The sequence below is a fragment of the Neodiprion lecontei genome, chromosome 7 (assembly GCF_021901455.1).
Source record: "Neodiprion lecontei isolate iyNeoLeco1 chromosome 7, iyNeoLeco1.1, whole genome shotgun sequence".
Classification (NCBI taxonomy): Eukaryota; Metazoa; Arthropoda; class Insecta; order Hymenoptera; family Diprionidae; genus Neodiprion; species Neodiprion lecontei.
This window is the reverse complement of record NC_060266.1, coordinates 7,360,813-7,379,509: the sequence shown is the minus strand read 5'-3', so window position 1 is coordinate 7,379,509 and position 18,697 is coordinate 7,360,813. Positions and strand designations below refer to the sequence as shown.

General features: G+C 33.7%; 1 protein-coding gene across 1 annotated transcript in view; it reads right to left on the bottom strand.

Moving 5' to 3' along the window:
* LOC124295603 (odorant receptor 13a-like) overlaps nt 1-18,697 on the bottom strand; it is a 134,420-nt gene that overhangs the window by 43,102 nt on the left and 72,621 nt on the right. The window contains exon 4 of the mRNA XM_046746135.1: nt 17,142-17,300. The gene's annotated coding sequence lies outside the window, so the exon portion shown is untranslated. The remainder of the gene's footprint in view (nt 1-17,141; nt 17,301-18,697) is intronic.

The following is an 18,697-nucleotide window of genomic DNA, read 5'->3' as shown; positions in this document are numbered from 1 at the left end:
TTGATTACAGCCGTAACAACTAATTTTCATTTCGTACCTGGAATTACAGACTTTTCAGTGATGCAGCTGAAAAATTAATATACACGGAGAGAAAGGAGTATTTTAGTCACGTGATATTCGTTTAATTGCCAAAACTTAATATACTCGTAGAATTGAATCAAGCCTTTGAATAAAAATTTTGTATCAAAAAAAAAAATGTGAGATTAAAATGACTAAACATTTGATTGAACGCACCTTAATCGTTTTGTTTTAAAACTATTAAATTATTATATCAAAACAAATTAAGCTCATTCTCTTTGATGTATTGTCGAGTGAAGATTTCAATGGTTGAAAGCAGGTATCAAAATTTGTTGTTTCAAAAATCTTTTGCATTGACTGAATATTAGAGTTATTCAAGCGTACAAAACACATTCTCCAAATGATATCATTCATCATTCTGTTAGGTGAATATTTTGTGGGACTTACTCGATATTTGATGGATGAGAACCGAAAACTTATTGTTGTGTATATAAAAGTCTAAATTGAACTTGTGCCAATAGTTTTAGTTTATTTGTAGTCAACATCAGTTTCGGTGACTCGAAACTTGGTATTATGCTTTCTTCACTTGTAACAGTTCCGATGATAACTTTATATCACATTATCCGTATCTAACTTCTAAGCCGCCTACCCGGTTTTATAACTATCTCTGAAACTAATTCCGTAACGAGAAAATTCACCGCCTAGTGGCCCTTCATAGTACTAGTATACCGATGTTTACGATCAATATATTCTCTACTTGTTTCAAAGCACGTGACGTTTCTTTTACCTCTTAAACAAATCGGTGCAACTGATTCAACGAGTTACGCCAAAAAAGCTCCGATTGGATCAACAAAGTATGGCATTCCATCGATGTAAGTTTTTGCTGGCTAGATTCGTGTACTGATTTTATTTGAAGTACCTAATTGTTTCTGTCAACGAAAATGAAATTTGCAGGAACAATACACAAACTTCAAATGAAATGATATTCAGTTGACTCAGTTCCGGAAACACATTAAAAGATTCACTCGAATCAACACTTCACTCGATCGCGACAAGAAAGGCTTTCGTTGGAACAAGGAATTCGCTTGTCTCAATCATTCTGACAAACTATCTAAATCGAAATTGTTGAATCGAGGTCATCGTATTTGGAACAAATAAGGGATACCAGATTAAAGTGAATGGAATCTGTTCTGTTAATTCAAAAAATTTTATCCCTCCGTGTAGTCAAATACTATGTAATATTAAAAAGAAAATAACACAACAACGAGAAATGTCTCACTTGAGTCTCGGCATCAGCAGTGTATGATTCTGATTCACCGTAAAGTGAACACCGCGTTCATCCATCCGAGGAGCCCGCATATTCCTGTAACATAATTCTCGTATGGTTTAATTAAACCGCCGGCGAAATCACGCCGTCTAGCGGTTTGGATGGCGGTTCTTAGGAAAAAAACTAGCTACAGCGTTTAAAATTTATGCAACAAGTCGTTTATATCAATTCGACACCCACAATTACAGCAAAGTATCTTCGAATGGAATGAAAAAATCTTGCAAATTCTAAATACCGTACAGCAAATGTATAGTAAATTTAATAATATAATACATTTATTACATAATTTAGTAAATACAAAATACGCTTTTGCGTTTCTCCAATCAAGTTAAACAAGATTGAAAAATTTTATGGCAAATTTAATAAAAATGTTTAGTAATTCGCTTTAAAACGCTACAATTTTCAGTCGGCTACATCTTTGCGTAGTAAATGTGTAGTAAATTTACGAACATCTGTAACAGTGCGTGAAAACTCCGGCATTGCCGCATAACGTTGCTTGTAATGTTCGAGTATAAATAGCAAGTTTGTATGGGAATAACCGAGTGGCAGAACCTCGTAGAAATCCTGACAGTATGCCGGAACTATTCTGTAACTTTACTACCAAAGTTATATCGGAGAGAGAATTTCCCGTATTGAATTCAACTCATGTAACGCATCTGAAATAATCGCGTCACGAAATTTTAGAATGTGGATGCAGTTGTTTTGTATGAAATTTTTTTTACAACCCGACGATCGCAAACACTGCCAATTTTAAGTTCATAGTCAAAAATGTTGTAGAAAGAAAAAAAAGTCATGGAAACCAAAAGACGTTTCAGCAAGTTATTTTGCAACGAGTTTCTGAGCTTGCGGAGCTGTTGAAAAGTTATTCGAATTTTTCTTTTGCAATTATGAATACTTCAAAGTTGAAAACTTTGCGCATGAAAATTTGCTGTCGCATCTACTGGCTTTTATCGGGACAACAGAAATCCGAGATAAATCCAGTTGTTATCTCAAATTAGTGTTTTGTTTTTCAATTGCAAAACTTGAGTGCAACGCTTGAATTAATTTCCTGCCCAAAGTTGATATCCTTTCCATAAAGACTCGTGAAAAATTTTGACTCAGACAAAATACCAGCAAAATATCGTCTCATCGATCGAAGGATAACGGAATCTTTATATCTGTATAAAGGATACGAGAAGGATTATAAATTGAGACGTGCAGAAGGAGGAATAGAAATCAGAAAGTGAGCTTAGAGTGAGCGGAATTAAAGAGTATTTATACCGAGTGGTCGAAAGCGCGGCCCATCTTCCGGTGATTGATGACGCTCAAATTTGCATCGGCTCCTCCCAATCCTGGTCTACGAATATCATATAAACCATCCTCCCATTTAATGCGGTCAATGTACTATAAGCCATAACAATACATAAGCAGCCCTATATATCTACATATATTATACATACCTTCTACTTTGAATTTGCCTTTGCCGGAATCATTAATAACCGACGTTGCGCTTTTATTCCGGTAAAGCAGAACAGGAAAGTTTACTTTCGATCATGGTCGCCTTTGCCTATAGCTCAAAATTTTCCTACTCAAAATCGCTGCCTCATACTTATTTTAGGCTGTGGACATATGGTGGATTCCAAACTTCACTGTAAAGGCAATCTCCTGACGGGGAAATGGTGTATGGATCGAAGAAGTCATTATTTTTCTAACTCTCCGCAAAATCATTCCCTCAAACGAATAATTAAAACTATTTGAAGAAAGCACCGGAAAGCTCAGAATTGATTATCGCTGGCTGAAATTATAGGTACAGGATTTATTGTTCAAAGAAGTCATTCTTTTTATAACTCTCCGTAAAATCAATCTCTCAAATTAGTATTCAAAAATATTTGAAAAAAGCACGGGAAAGCTCAGAATTGACCGATCGTCATTTGAAATTACAGGTGCAGAATTTATTGATCGAAGTAGTCATTCTTTTTTTAACTCTTCGCGAAGTCAATCTCTCAAATTAATATCCAAAACTATGTGAAGAAAGCATAGGAAAGCTTAGAATTTATTATCGCTGGCTGAAATTATAGGTATAGGATTTATTGATCAAAGAAATCATTCTTTTTATAACTTTCCGCGAAGTCAATGCCTTAAATAAATATTCAAAGTTATTTGGAAAAAGCACGGGAAAGCTCAGAATTGATTGATCGTTATTTGAAATTACAGGTATAGGATTTATTGATCAAAGAAGTCATTCTTTTTATAACTTACCGCGAAATCAATCTCTTAAATAAATATTCAAAGTTATTTGAAAAAAGCACGGGAAAGCTCAGAATTGATTGATCGTTAATTGAAATTATAGGTACAGGATTTATTGACCAAAGAAGTCAATCTTTTTCTAACTCTTCGTAAAATCAATCTCTCAAATAAATATTGAAAACTATTTGAAGAAAGCACCGGAAAGCTCAGAATTGATTGTCGCTAGTTGAAATTATAGGTACAGAATTTATTGATCGAAGATTTTATTCTTTTTCTAATTCTCTGTGAAACCAATCTCTCAAATAAATATTCAAAACTATTTGAAACAAGCACCGAAAAACTCAGAACTGATTGATCGTCGGGTGAAATTATAAGTAGGTACTGTTCTTTTCTCTTTAACTCGGTATATCTGAAACTTTGTCACAAAATCTAAGGAAAAAGGAATATTTTGAAGTCTTCTTCTAATGAACGTCACTACGGGGGTAAATGTTGAATAATCGATTATTATAATTGATCGTCGACCTGGACGTAATGAACATCGGCGAAACGGTCCTTGAATAATGAATTCCATTAATCACTTGATCACATACAAACACGGTGATCAAATAAGGCAAGGAAAGTTTTTTCTTTTTACTTCAAACCGATTTTATTTTATTTAAAAAAGCGATCAGAACGATAATTCGGATTATTGACAATACTGAAAATTCAGAGGAAACAATATCTCGTAACCTTATTTTTTTGTTACAGAATTCTCAAAAAAGACATACAAATTTCCACCGTGGAGAAAGCTGATTTAAGCTAAGGTATTGATTTCAATACCTCAAAAAAAGTTCCAGAATCGTCTTCTCAGAGAATTTTACGAGAAACAAAAAGAAATTTTTTTGGGTCAAGTATGAGAGAAAGGAAATTTGAAGGGATCGTATAATGTTTCAATTGAAATTTCTTTGTGCTATTTCATATTATGGAAAAATTATGTGAGGAGGGAAAAGGGTGCGTCGAGTTTTGAGTATTATTCAAATTATAGGGGTGCGGTAAGTCGATTGAGGCATCGCGTCTCGTCGTTCTTGAGAAATTTTTTGCTCGTGCCGAGATTATGAAAGGGTGATCAATCTTTGACCGCGGACATAAGAGATTTGTGAGATGAGATCGAGAAAAGAAATTGTACTGATTTGAAAAATGAGTAAATATACCGTAAACATGATATTATACGTCCTCCTTATTTTGAATCCCAGAACAGATTTTTCACGAAAAAAAACTGAAAAAAACAAAAACAGGTCGACTTTCCAACGAAGTTTTCCACCGAAGACATAGTCTGCATAAATATTTTTTAGTGCTCACTAAGCGTTCGAAATGTTTCTTTGTTCTCATATTCAAATCCCAGAACTTTTATCTTTTTTTTTTTTTTCCTTCAAAGTTCTAAGAAGAAAGTTTTTTCAGTTACGATAATTATAATCTAAAGAACATAAAATGAACGAACTCAGAAGGAAAAATTAATACTTTCGTATCATTATAAAACTGCCTAATCTTTCTCGGTAAGGCTTTAAATTTTCACCGGTTATTTTTCTCCACGTTTGAGTTGTACAAAAGACCCTGAAAATGATGAAAAATTCACTCTTGCTTCATTGAAAAAGTAACGTTAAGATTTCATTGTTAGTAAAAATGCAAACGAATATTTTTTTAAATATCGGGAAAGAAAGCGAAATTTCTATCGTGCAGTACGAAAACTAGTTCCAACAATAAATTTCCGAAATAAGCAATCTGTGATCACTCAGAAAATAAATCTTGTACATCTTTACGAAACATTTTTTTCAAGTCCCTTTGATTAATCTGGAGAAAAAATGTTTCTAAAGTAATCAAGGTTTTTTTTTCTGATGCCATAAAATGTAACCGAATCAAGTTTTTTCGGATGAAAGTACAATTTTTTCAAAAGCAATTTAATGAATGTAAATTTAGAGCATTAAAAATATGAAAAAATTGTTGTGTTCATCAAAATTTTGGTACAGCGTCTCAAATAGAATGTTTCAGCAAAATATGAGCTCTTAATATTGATATTTAGAAGTGGCTATTTTAGTTTTTCCATTTCTCATTTCAGTAACACGTAAAAAAAAATGGAAAAAGTTTTGAATTTCTTTTCTCCTAAACGGTTTTAGTTATCAACTATCTAGCAACAGATTCTTATAGGAAACTTCACGCTCTAAAAAAGCACTGAGATAGAATTTTTCCAACTCCAACCGATTAAGAGATATATTCGCCTATAAACATTGCGTCATCTTGAATATCTCTTAATCGCTTAGAGTTAGGCAAATTTTATCTCAGTAATTTTTTAAAGAGCGCAAAATTTCCTATAAGAATCTGTATTTGGATAGTTTATAAGTCAAGGCGTTTACGCAAAAAAAAATTCAAAAATTTTCCGTTTTTTTCCGAAAAAGGGAAAAAATAAAATAGTCACCCCTAAATATCAATATCAAGAACTGATATTTGGCTGAGATATTCTATTCGAGATGCTGAGAAAAAAGTGGCACACCGTAGTAAAATTACATTTTTGATATTCAAGCATGTGGATTTGACTTCCGAAACAAACAATTTGTTGGGATGTATTTTAATGAAACAAAAATCCGTTTCACTAATGAATATAAAGAAGGGTAAGTTCTTTGAATTTGAATAAGAATTTGTTCAATTGTATGTAATACCGGAAAACTATCTCCGATTATAAGAAATATTATTGAATTTAAACCAAATATTCTGAATGTGTCGAGTATCGATTTGCGTCGCGTTACGAGGGGCGGAGAAATAATTGTTTCGATCATCAGGGATCAGCTGTGGCAAATCTCGTGTAATTTGGCATCCACGAAACTTCGGATAAGCTGATTATCCAATAAATCCGTTTTCTGCCCGAAGGAAACATATGAAAAGAGGTCCAATAACCGAATGAAACTTGTGTTTGTCTAGCTGATCATACTTGAGCGTTTCTCATTTTTCCAACTTCTTTCGAACTTTCGTTCGCCCATTGGCTGGATGTGAGTTCGAGTTAGACAGATCTTTGGCAATATGTCGCAGCTAAAAAAGGAAAAACGATCTCGTGATAAATCATCCTCGTACACATTGTTCGAGGTATTTCACGTAAACCGGGAGGAATTCGTTGCCGCAGCAACAGGTTTGCAAAGACACTGTGAAATCAAACTTTAATTGCAGTCGATAATTGAAACAGTGAACGGAAAAATTGTAATAAGTAAAAATTGCAAACTACGAGTGAAATTTACAAATACAGTTTGCAATTGAAACGACGAGAAAATGGAAAAAAGATTTTTTCTTTTTCAACTTGTAATTGAAATTACATCTATTTCGTGATCGGAATGAAGCAAAATACGAATGACGTGGTGTTTTGTAATTTGAACAAAATGTAATACAAAATACACTTATACTTTGTAGCTGTAATGAAAAAAAAATTGCATTATCGATAAATTTGTATTTTTATTTCATTTGAATTGATAAAATAAAAATTACACTCGCATCGAATTTGTATTTTTGTTTCATTTGAATTACAAAATAAAAATGATATTCACATTAAATTTGTATTTTCATTTCTCCTGAATTGCAAAATACATATTGCATTTGCATTAAATTTGAATTTTTACTTCTCCCGAATTACAAAATACAAATTGCGTTTGCATTAAATTTATATTTTTGTTTCATTTGAACTACAAAGTAAAATTTGTATCTTCATTTCTCCTAAATTACAAAATATAAATTACATTTGCATTGAATTTGTACATTTATTTCTTCTGAATTACAAAATAAAAATGATATTTGCATTAGATTTGTATTTAGATTTCTCCTGGATTACAAAATACAAATTGCATTTACATTACATTTGTATTTTTATTTCATCTGAATTACAAAATTTAATTTACGTTTTTATTACATTCGCATGATGTAACTCACATTAAATAAAATTCAAATCACATTTTTTTAAATGTCTATTGGTAATTTGTAATATTATATTGAAAAAATTGTAATTGAGTCAAATAAAAATACGAATTACATTTTGAAATTGTAATTGACAACGACTCCAAATTAATTGTTTATCACAGTAATTATTTCCTGTTTGCCTCCGAGTAACCCAAATACGTGCGCTTGTCGCACGATTTTCATATTTGCTGCGACTTTTTATTTTCGTTTCTATTCTTTTTTTGTTCTCATTTCGGTCAATTTGTTTCAATGTATAACGGGGAGTTTCCGTATTGCGGCATATCGCGTACGTTATACACACATATATACGTATATACGCGTATCTATATACGTTGCAAAATAAAGCTCAAAGCTCCACAATTCATCCTGCTTATAACGGTATGCGGGAAATGAAATTATCCTCCGCATTTTCTGCTATCGCAAGCATAGATTAACGACCGTAAAATCAGGATTTGCATATCGTACAGACGTTTGTTCCCGGAAAAATGGATGTATCTGTATAATCATGCATAATCAGATCAAATTTTGTATCATCTATCATATTACATACGATTACATTCGCTTAGGTATGGATGATCAGATCTGATATTACATCTGATTACTTCATTCATTCATTCATTCATTCATCGAATACCAGATACTAGATCTGATGAAATATAGTTTGTAACATAATTGGATTTAACTGCATATGACTGTATATAATATCAGAAACAGCCGTATGTAAAATCACATCTGATGATTACATTGTATTTTGTAATTGATCTGAAATAAAATATAAATCACATTGATAGAAATTTTGACGTTTGTTGAGATCTTAGGTTTGATGCAATGATTCATTATATCGAAAAATTGTAATTGGATTGGGTTAAGATATTAATAACTTGTAAGTCTCTTGATTAAACCGAAATTAATAAACACTTACAGATATAATTTTTACTTCGTCAAAAATGTAATTTCAATTTCATCTTGCCCTTCTTATAAATACAAATGTGATGTGTATTTCATTTAATTCTGTTTACAAAATGAAATTCAATCTGAACCTCACTTCGTTCCAATTATAAAATCCAAATGCAACTTGTATTCTACTGTAATTTCTCAATTCTATTTGGCTGGTTACAATTTTTACCGTCACTGCAAATCCAATTGTAATACGTAACTTATTTCAATCCTATTAAAAATATCAGGCAGCATGAATAAATTACAAATTGTAATTAGCCGATACCCAATACCGGTTATGCGTTGTAATTTTTCAATTCTATTCGATCAATTACAACTTTGCCCATCGTTACAAATCCAATTGTAATACGTAACTTATTTCACTCCTATTACAAAAATATCACGCAGCATAAACAAATTACAAATCTTAATAAGCAGATGCCCAATACTGATTACACATTGTAATTTCTCATTTCTGTTTGGCTAGTTACAATTTTTCCCATCGCTACAAATCCAATTGCAATACGTAACTATTATTTCACTCTTGTTAAAAAATATCAGGCAGCATGAATAAATTACAAATTGTAATTAGCCGATACCCAATACCGGTTATGCGTTGTAATTTTTCAATTCTATTCGATCAATTACAACTTTGCCCATCGCTACAAATCCAATTGTAATACGTAACTTATATCACTCCTATTACAAAAATATCACGCAGCATAAACAAATTACAAATCTTAATAAGCAGATGCCCAATACTGATTACACATTGTAATTTCTCATTTCTGTTTGGCTAGTTACAATTTTTCCCATCGCTACAAATCCAATTGCAATACGTAACTATTATTTCACTCTTGTTAAAAAATATCAGACAGCATGAAAAAATTACAAATTGTAATTAGCTGATGCCCAATACTGATTATACGGGCACCATTGCTGAGCTGAAATTTCGTTGATTTGAGGCTTTCGATATAGCACGAAACAACATTGTTTCGGCCAATATGGAAGTTTGTTAATTCCGCGGCCTCAGAAAGGTCGAGACTCGGGTTTCAAAGGGTTTGACGCATGGCAGGGCTATTTAAACATTTGCATTTTCGTAAGCGGGTCGGAGAGGGCGGCTTGTGTACGGATTTCGCTGTTTACGATTTGGTAACGAAAAAGTTGGTCCGCCGGGAAATGAGTTCAAAAGGATTCGAGGAGCCGAGTTGCTACTGTTGGGCGGATCGTCGGGCGTATTTCCTCGAACTTTATTACGTTACAGTTACTGGACAAATTTCACTTGTACTTTCCTATCGTAATTCTTCACAAAGTATAGACTAGATTTACGGTAGAGCCTGAAACATGCATGTTTACTGAAATTGTTCGTCTTTTCCAAATCGATTTTCTGTATTTTACATTTCAATCACTGTCGCGTGGGCGATTCACTCGAGGAAGTCATTTACAAATGTAACACTCGGAAATCAAATTGTAATTCAAGCGAACTGAAATGACGGAAATTTGTTTTTTTCAAATAACGGGGAATTAATTGAGCAAAATGAGATCGTTGGAAATCATAGCGAGTCGTTTGAAAATAAATGATTGCGTTGGAAATCATGGAAATCGTTTCAAGTTTTAACATGATCGCCAAATAGTTTCATTTTTAAAATATTCCATTAATTTCACACTCAATAAAACTCACATGGTCAATCAGAAATCAATGCTAACGAATTGAAATCGTATACGTTCAATATCCGAGTAAATAGCTCCTGGATCTAAAGCCGCTAAATCATTCGTTTTAATTATATTAATCATTAATTTTTTTTTTTTTTTGGTGCTCACCCAAAGAAACTGTCCAATAATTTTATCTCTATGAACTTATTGTAAAATTTAATTTAATTACTGGTTTTATCTGATAATGAAAAATTTCTATTCAATCAGGGGCGGTTAAGTTGAACTTTAATTTTTGTAAATTTCAAATACCTATTCCTATTAACATATTGTTATAAGTTTCTATTGTTTTTTGCAGACTAATTAACGTTATAAGTTCGTAAATAATAATTTAAAAAATTTACAACACGTACAAAATTGTGACACTAATTTTACACCAATTGTGTGTATAATTTATTGCACCGATTGGAAATATCCTCGGATATTTGATCAAGGACAAATTTCGGTGCAGCCAAGTCGTATAAGTCGTATAGTTTTCAGCCGAATCAGAGAATCCGCCCATTGCTTGTACCTCGACTTCTTGGCTTCCTTTTCCCGTTCATCCACCCAGCTTCGGATATTATCTTATTGTAGAATTCCTCGTCGGCGTTTTCGTGGCAGAAACCCGCTCAAGGATCAAAAGCTCGCGTCGTTTCGAAAGCTCTGCGAAGCTCTGAGAAACTCTGCGGTTTGTATAGTAGGTATTATAGCTGTGAGCGTAAAGTCTGGCCGTGTCTCCCGCCTTTGCAAGCCCATTAAGCTCACCACACGCAAGTTACAGTAAGACTCTCTTTACAATAAAATAATAACTGTGACCGATTTTCGTTGAAACGCGTTATTACACAGTGTCTGATTTGAGTCAACAATTAATGCGGTACATTTTTCGATCACCGTTTGTTATGCTTTATTATCGTCATAGTTTTATACTCAAGTACATTTCAATTACCTCCTTGAAAAATACTTAAGTTGCACATTCTGTTATCGTTGAGTAGATAGGTTTCATTAAAAAAAAGTAAAAAAGGAGTAAAGTGATAAAACAGTGTAACGAAGTCATTTAATATTTGGTATCAAATTTTTTTGGTGTATTCGCTTGAGTCACTTCTACAAGATAAAAAAGGTTGCAACAACAATTTTTCACTTTGAGGTAGTAAAAGATAAGTTCACAAAGTATCATTCTCAGAACTCAAAAACGCATTCTTGTAACTAACTTCCTGATCAGCACCGCACCGATTGACCTCTTCAAGACCAATCGTTTTGCACTAACGTAGCTAAAGACCAATTAGAAGTCTTTCCAAAATTCCCACTTTTAAACCAAACTAATGCAGCATAGAATCATCTTAAGACACAAGAAAGTAAAGAACTAAATTGAACATCAAAGAACGCAGAACAAATTGAGATTTCAGACCATTCAGAACTAAGTCAAGCTTCAGCCCATAAAGAACCAATCCATACTTAAAAAAATACTTATTGTTTTCGAAGATGAGCGTTTATTCGTTGAAAAAAACTTTGATTGACACGGAAATTGGTTGAAAAGCTTGTTTTTATATTAATTCACAATGAAAAATTCACAATGAAAAGTTGAACATTTATAATGCGATATCTAAAATAATGAAACAACGAATAATACACAACTATAGAAAAAAATTCCAATAGCTTAAAACACTAGATACTGACTTTGCCCGCTAATGAATCTCGAAAAACAGTCAAAATAATTCTGGCTGAAGGTTAAAAATGATAATTGCAAAAGTTATAATTCATTGAATTTCACTAGTTTTGTTACGTATGCGTATAGATATACTTTAGAGTCGTGTGACGTCACGTTTCTATTGACCTATTTTATTTGCTCTAGCTTTGTTTCAAATAAATGAAGAAAAAATGTAACCGAATTTTTTTCCCTAAACTGGTAAAACGCGAAATCTTTCCCACCAACAACAGACTAATCATATTCGACGAAGTTTCTTTATCAGACAGAATTGTGCGGATAAAGTTGATCGAATAACAAAATATTGACAAATTTGGCACAGAAATTCGGTACGACTTGGATTGCCGTAAAAAGTATTTTAATTCATCAAATTTGTATTTTGACACATGCTTTCTGCTTATAATTCAACCGAATTACGATGATTTTACCGAACACAGTGAGACTGATATTTTCGAACATATTACGAACTCATGAATGATTGGGTCTAGTTAAAAAAAAAACATTATACAAGTCTTTTACTGCACAATTCTCTTGAGATAAATTGAACGGTGTATTTTTTATTTTTTTTTTTATCTCTTTTCGCTAAGATTCTTGAGTGCTGGCAATTTCATGTTCTTCTTGGATTTGGTCGGATAGCGTAAAATTATATACGCACACGTTGTATATCTATATATATATATACGTATAGTGGGTGGGTATAAAATTCAGTGACTGACCCCATTTTATCTCCCGGGCAATTGAACCGGCGAGTCACAATAGAACTCGTGATTCTGTCTGCATGAGGATATTCGGCTCGATAAAAGGACACTCGCTTTCAATGAATTATATTACACGTGCATGAGGGAAAATAAACCAGTCAGAGATCGTGTCGTTATTAAAGAGAACCGAGGATTCGATAAATTTGTCTAAAATTCACTGCAATCTTGGTTAGAGAATACCTTGAAAAATGTTGATTATAAAAATTATATTAGAACAAAGTCGCTGTAAGTTTCCAATTTATGTGGCGAGTTTTGACAGTTGGTTGGATTGATTGATTTACGATGAGTATTGAATAAGGAAGCGTAAAACAGCGCAAACGTGTTGAAATTCAGTATCAGAATTATATTATTTTAGTTGAGATTTTATCTGAATATTGGTCAATCACGAGAAGCTTTTTTTGCATTCGCTCAACCAATTCCTGCAAACTTGCTGAATACGATAAATCAGAGTAGCAGAAAAGTGCTTTCTTCGTGAAACTTGGAAATTTGATGTAAATTGAAAAAGTTTTGAGTTTCAGTGACGTGGGAGAGCTGACGGATATAGCACCTAGAAAAATAGGGTGCAACTAAATTTTTTATTTTACTAAAATTATAGTTACAGGAAATGGATTTCATTCAATTTGAAAAAAAAAAGAAAAATCATGAATTAGTGAGGATAAAAAGCTTCACAAATAAGATAAATCTTCTGGTATGTTGTGTACCGAAGAAATTTAGTTTCTTCTACAGATTCTTTTTCTGGTTGCATAGTTAACCAAAAATCGATGCTTGTTATCAATTTTATTACGAGACAGCCGCACATCTAGTACTTAACAAATTATCGCGTTCCTGCGGAGCAACGAAGATCTATTTAATAACTCAAATATTGGAAATAACGGAATTATGAACAGAAGCTCAGATATCGATGTTTACAAATCGTTAAAAATCTAGTAGATTCTTTCGATTTCACTGCATGACGGTTTGTTTTATTCAGAAAAATATTTTCTATGAATTCACAGACGCATATTTTTTTCTGTCGTGTTAGCAATATCGTTTAATACACTTACTTTTCCAATATTACATCGATTCTCGTTACGATCAATAAATGGCAATATTAAATTAACTATTGAAAAGAAATCAGTCCCAGCGAGTTTTAAGTAAATAGTCTTTTGAATGAAATGTATGAAATAAATGAATAAACTAGATCTTCAACAATTATCTAATACATACTTGAGGCTTTTTTTCAATTTCAATATAATTTCTGTACTTTCAATGATTAAATATTCGGCAACGAATACGATACACTTCGGTAATGATATATTATGCAACAAGTGCGTAAAATCGAATTTTACGCACTGTATCGAAAAGTGCCATTATACGCAGTGATAAAAGTGCACGGATCGTTGATAATAATAATACGAGCTACTAATAACAGCCTTTTTCTTCAATTTTATTCTGACCGATGCCAGTCTTCTGATGTTTTTCACTGTCTTAGATTAATTTTCCATCCAAAAACTTACTTACCATCCGCCTGGAAAATAATTTTGTTCAAAAGACCATTTAATTTTCAAATTTCGGCGCGTGGATTAGAATAGCTAATTATCCGATTGAAAAAAAAGGATTCTCAATACTTAGATTACAGAAAACGTTCGCACAAAAAACCTAAAGCGGCAGAATTTTCGGGTTAGCCCGCGTTCAGACGACCTGAGAGTGCGTAAAATCAAATTGAATATTTTGGACATGGTATGCGTAAAATCCGATTTTACGCAATGTTGGTACCGCGTAAAATAACAATTTTCCATACAGTGCGTAAAATCGCATTTTACGCATACCATGTCGAAAATACTCAATTTGATTTTACGCACTCCCGGATCGTCTCAACGCGGGCTTACCCGAAAATTCTTCAGCTTACGATTTTTTGTGCAAAAGTATTCCTTAAAATCTAAGTATTAAGAATCATTTTTTTTTTTTGAATCGGATAACGAGCTATTCTAACATGTGCGCCAAAATTTGAAAATTAAATATCATTTTGAAGAAAATTCTTTTCCAGGTGGACGATTAGTATGCATGCGTAGAATCTGATTTTACTCACTGTTACCTTTTACCACGTAAAACAGCACTTTCCGATACAGTGCGTAAAATCGAATTTTACGCATACCATGTCGAAAATACACAATTTACGACTATCTACTCGTAACGAAATTAATACGAAGTTCAACCTCCCGAAAAATGTTTCGACCATACTTCGGGTCCGTATTCGGAAGAGCAATGGTACAAAAACATAATCCCCCTAATTCCTGATTACATCGGATACGAGAATACGTCACGGAGGTCCATACAGAACTCTATACATCATCTCTCTCCGCGTATCCTCGCGTTTTCTATCGGCTGGCCTGCCAGATATCCCTGCGCGAGTAAAAGGATAAATAAATAAAGCGCCCCTCGGAAATGGCTCAATATTGTAACCGGCCTCACGCCTCCGAACCCGTTCCCCTTTATCCCGGAGCAATCCTGCAGGATGCGAGGCTCCGGCGGCACCCCCGGGAAAAAAACCGAGAACCAACGGATCCGTGAACGCGAAACGCTTCGACATAATATCCGTGTTACGGTATCACAAAAACTGGCAAAAAGGGGGAGATAATTTCGGACGCAAAACGGCTGCGACAGATTTCTGCAATTATCTTGTAACTCGCCTCTTTTTCTACGGCGTAATTAGCAATCCCCTAAAATACGGCTCGTCTATGGTGCATTCTTTGCGATCCGGGATCACCTCTGCTGAATAATTTCCTCGATTTTTCAAAATTTCATGAGTAGTAATTACTTTGTTATCACTTTATTCTATCAACAGTTGTTCGTTGTTCTTGATCGAACCGTTTCGATGACCTATCTTTTCTCATCAAAAAATCGATGATTCGTATGAGAAAAGTGTCGGTAACAAATGTAATTCTTGTTGAATCATTCACCTTTGACTTTTTTTCCTCACTTTAAACGTATTCTCCTCGTATTGTGCATAATTTGTATTAAAAAAGTTGCGAGTAGTATCACTTGATACTAATCAAAAGTAAACACATACAACGATTATAATGCCGTGAAAACAATATGTAGAAACTCATGAGACATTTGCTTTTTAGTACACGCATTCGTATATATTTTAGAATTGTTTGGATAGTAAAATTATTGCTTATTTATAAATTTAGAGGTTAAATTTAATTCGCTGGATTTTACAATGCCAAAAACATTTACCGCCAATCGAATATGTTGATTATAAATTTCGCTCTTAAATGAATGAAAATTGAAATTTTTTTAACCTCCACGGTTAATCGAAAAAACGATGTATATAGGTATGAAATGATAAAATGTCATACTCGATGAAGAAACAAAGCAACGATATACAGAATCTGAGCTGAGAAATGTTTTGCCAAGTTCACATAAAAATTTGTCGAAGTGTACGTTTTTAACACAAAAATAAAGAAAAGTAAGAACAGTTATTTAACGGTTCCAAAGTGATTAGCAGACGGACTTTCTTTGTTAGCAAATTTACGGTATTCAAGTTTTTCAAAATCATCGAGAAACTCTTTAGAATTAAACTCGATTCACTCGACTTCGGTCTTCCTTCCGAAGCACTGACAATGTCGCGGTTTTCTTTCATGAGCTTCCATCATCGACTTGCGCGGACATTTTTCCGACCCAGAGGTATTCGCGAGCTTCGTAGAAGGTGAATCAAGGATCCATAGAAGATACGAGAAGCGAGTAACGAGAAACGACTGAAAGAATTCCGAGATAGAGAAAGACCTCAGAGAAAGACAGTGAAGGGAAAAGCCGGGCAGCTTTGAGGTTAATGAAAGAAGCCACATTAAGCTTCTCCTCTGCTCCGAAGAACGCCTGAAACCATTTCTAGAAGCAGTTTGAGCACCGGAACAAGCTCCACACCAAGCCGATAGCAGGAGAGTATAGATAGTTTCTATGTCAATAATTAGGACATCTAATGTAGTCCTTTTTTATCGACCGAGTCGGCGAGTTCTTATTTTTTGTTTTAAAATACAAAATTCTGGTACTTTTTAATTGTAGAGTTGGAAAAATTGCTGGAAAAAACAAAAAATGCGGTTCTCTGACATGTGTTATTCACTGAGTTTTGGGACAACGATAAAGTCCACGGGCGAGAAACTTTCCACCGTTATTGAAATAATGAAGAGTTGAATGGGAGTTGTTGAAATATTTTCATGTATTATTCATGCCAAGAAATTCCATTCGTCGGTTTATTAATGATAGCGGAATATGGAAAACAGCCGACTCAGTCGATAAAAAAGGACTGTCACGCACCCTTAATCAATCCCAGATGAATTTCTTGGGCACTTTGAATTAAGTTCGATCGGATCGATTCGTTGGACAACAGATGCGATAATCGCAGGAACGGAAAGCCGGGAAGCTGCGATCGACGGATGAGACGCGAGATTTCTGCCAAAAGGAATGATTGGGCCGATGAAACAATGGCGAAAAAACGGGTGGCTGCGCGGCCGGCGAACCTTGCCAAATTACTTACCTCGAACAATGACGTCCAGGGATGGAAACAGGGAGTGAGATATTCGATTTCGGTCACAGCGACGATCTTGAACACTGGCCTCGTGCCTGTGATCGACATCTAAGGACGTTCTGCAAACTGTTACAAAAACACCGATCAACTGCAACTCCTGCACATCTGCTGCAAAATATAGGGGTTGGATTTAGTGACGAGAAAAATAGTGATTCACTGATTACGAATTTCAAATAACAAATATTATTTGTCATTGAGATTGCAATGATTTCTGTTTTAATTTTAGATTAAAGTAATGTAAAACACAAGTTTCATTAGTGTTATATATATTTTTTTTTTTGTCAATTCAGAGTCGATCAACAAAATTTGGGATTCGATATGAAATTTCTTTTTTTTTTATTGAGAATTGAAAATTAATATACGAGATCTGAAGATTTGTCAAAAAAAAAAAAAATTGTTGTGGAAAAGAAAAGTCAATATTTGAAGTCGTAATTTTGCATTTTGTAAATATCTTGATAAATACGTAATATATGAAAAAATCACAAGAGACTTTTTTCACGGTAAATTAAATTTCATAAAAACGATGTTCTCAGACTTTTTGTCATATATGTTATATTTTGGGAGATTTTTAGAAAAAAGTGGAAAAAAAATTAAAAATCAATTGCGCCAGTTCTTACGCGTAAGCTACGTTACTCAAATTTTAAGAGGTTATTTTTTAGGTCCCAAACAGGCATTTTATCGGGTAGCGTTAGGAAAAATTCTAAATTTTTTTCCTTTCAAACAACAACAAAAAAAATATATATATATATACATATATATATAGGGACAACCTCTTGAATCTTGAAAATCAACCGCGCATGCGCCAAATAATTCAATCTCATTGGTCGGCGAAATGTTCCCGCAGCGGTATTCTTGTCTGCGATGCAGGCGGGCCAACGTACGCGAAATGTGTACGTTTGCATTTTCAAAGAGCATAAGCATTAAATTCCGACCGTTCTTTGAATAATCAACTTTTCGACTCTATAACAAACGCTTCCCAATCCTTTCCGAGTCACTACTTCAATTATTTGAGATTCTAACCTCGAAAATTCGTATCAACTGCATCGCCGCTAGAAAAAGTTTGACAGCTGAAATTCGGGATGGCCAGCCTGCACGAACAGCTGATAAAACTCGCGCATGCGCAATTGATTTTACAAGTTTAAAGACATTGTCCCGGTATGTATATTAGAAAATATAGATATTAGAAAAGATTGAATAGAAATTGAATCTGTGGTTTGTAAGTTCAAAAGAAATAAAATACGAATTGCAGGCGAACGAATACAAGGCAATAATATTTGCGTCGTATGTAGAACATAAATTGAAAGGAAGTTGAATATGATTTAAGTTGAAATATTTTCACCCGAAGCTTCTTGAATTCAGTAAGGCCCGTGAAAATTGTCGGTAAAACTTGTTTTTCGGAACTGGTTGAATATAAAATAACTACAAAATAGAATTTTGAATGCACAAAAATTCAATTTATGGGGTTTCAGTGATTCTGAATTTTGTCAAAAGGATCAGCATGTTAT